The sequence below is a fragment of the Globicephala melas genome, chromosome 5 (genome assembly GCF_963455315.2).
Source record: "Globicephala melas chromosome 5, mGloMel1.2, whole genome shotgun sequence".
NCBI lineage: Eukaryota > Metazoa > Chordata > Mammalia > Artiodactyla > Delphinidae > Globicephala > Globicephala melas.
Window position 1 is genome coordinate 104,338,266 of NC_083318.1, and position 1,843 is coordinate 104,340,108.

At 56.6% G+C, this 1,843-nt stretch overlaps 1 pseudogene; it reads left to right on the top strand.

The window, feature by feature from the left end:
- The first annotated feature begins 347 nt into the window (after positions 1-347).
- Positions 348-1,405, top strand: LOC115847338 (serine/threonine-protein kinase pim-1 pseudogene; annotated as a pseudogene).
- The last annotated feature ends 438 nt before the right edge of the window (positions 1,406-1,843 follow it).

Sequence of the window (1,843 nt, forward strand, 5' to 3'; positions counted from 1 at the left end):
TGGCAAATAAGTGCACGAAAGATGCTCAAAATCCTAGCCATCAGTGAAATGCAAATTTAAAATAAAGATACTACTACACACCTATTACAACAGATAAAACTTTTAAAGAGTGACAATGTCAAGCTCTGGCCAGTAGGCCGAGGCTGGAACTCAAGTTGCTGGTAGGAGTGCAAAATGGCACAGTTACTTTGGAAAATAGTTTGTCAGCTTCTTTCAAAGTTAGACCAGGGCCGCTGTGGCGGAGGAAGCGGCACCGGCTGCGGTAGCAGTAGCTACAAGCTACCTGTGCCGGGGCGCTGCTGCACGCACCCCAGGAGCCGTCTGCCCCGCTGCCCTTGGAGCTGCCTGACCCCGCCAGCTTGTCTGTCAGCCCCCAGCCCGGCAGCGCCCCCAGGAGTCCTCCGACTTGCCTTTGGCCTTTTGTGCCACCTGCAGCCTCAGCCCCAGCTGTAGGCACAGCCACCGGCACAACCCCAGCCCCAGGTCCTGCTGCAGCTCCTCCAGACACAGTCCCTGCGCCGACACCCTGGAGGTTGGGATGCTCTTCTCCAAAATCAACTTGCTTGCCCACCTGCGCGTCGCGCCCTGCCACGACCTTCACGGCACCAAGCTGGCACCCGGCAAGGAGAAGGAGCCCCTGGAGTCGCAGTACCAGGTAGGCCCACCACTCAGGCATCTGTGTCGCCGACAACTTGCCAGTGACCAACAAGCACGTGGAGAAGGACCGGATCTCCAACTGCGGAGAGCTGCCTAATGGCACCCGAGTGTCTGTGGAAGTGGTTCTGCTGAAGAAGGTGAGCTCGGGCTTCCCCGGCGTCATTAGGCTCCTGGACTGGCTCAAGAGGCCCGACAGTTTCGTCCTGACCCTGGAGAGGCCCGAGCTGGCACAAGACCTCTTCGACTTGATCACGGAAAGTGGGGCCCTGCAGGAGGAGCTGGCCCACAGCTTCTTCTGGCAGGTCCTGGAGGCACCGTGACATCAAGGACCAGAACATCATTATCCGCCTCAATCACTGCGAGCTCAAGCTCATCGACTTCGGGTCAAGGACGCCGTCTACACGGACTTCGATGGGACCCGAGTGTACAGTCCTCCAGAGTGGATCCGCCGCCATGGCTACCATGGCAGGTCGGCGGCCATCTGGTCTCTGGCGATCCTGCTGTAGGATATGGTCTATGGAGATATTCCTTTTGAGCATAATGAAAAGATCACTGGGACCAAGTTTTCTGCAGGCAGAGGCTCTCTTCAGGGTGACAGCATCTCATTAGATTCTGCTTGGCCCTGAGACCATTAGATCAGCCATCCTTCGAAGAAATCCAGAACCATCCGTGGATGCAAGATGTCCTCCTGCCCCAGGAAACTGCTGAGATCCATCTCCACAGCCTGTCACCAGGGCCCAGCAAATAGCTTTTCCGAAAGGTTTTCCCCTCTCTGTCAGATGCTCACGGGAGGGGAAGTATCTGTTCCCAGCATCCCAAGTACCAGTGACACTTCTCTCCAAGCAGGACAGTGCTTGATACAGGAACAACATTTACAACTCATTCCAGACCCCAGACCCTGGAGGCTGCCTCCCAAAGGCAGGAAGAGACTCCACTCCAGCCGCCTTAGGCCGCGACTCCTCCCACAGATGCTCTCCTTCTCATGGAGTCCAGCATCGCTGGACTCTGCAAAATCCCTGGGGGCGGGGGACTGGGCGTGTGTCAGAATCCTGCCATGGAACTGTTCCCTTCATCAAGAGTTCTGCTGAATGTGCGATGTGTCAGGTAGGGGGAAATCGGGGTGGGGTGGGATAGGACTAGCACCATTTTAAGTCCCTGTCACCTCTTCCGACTCTTCTGAGTGCCT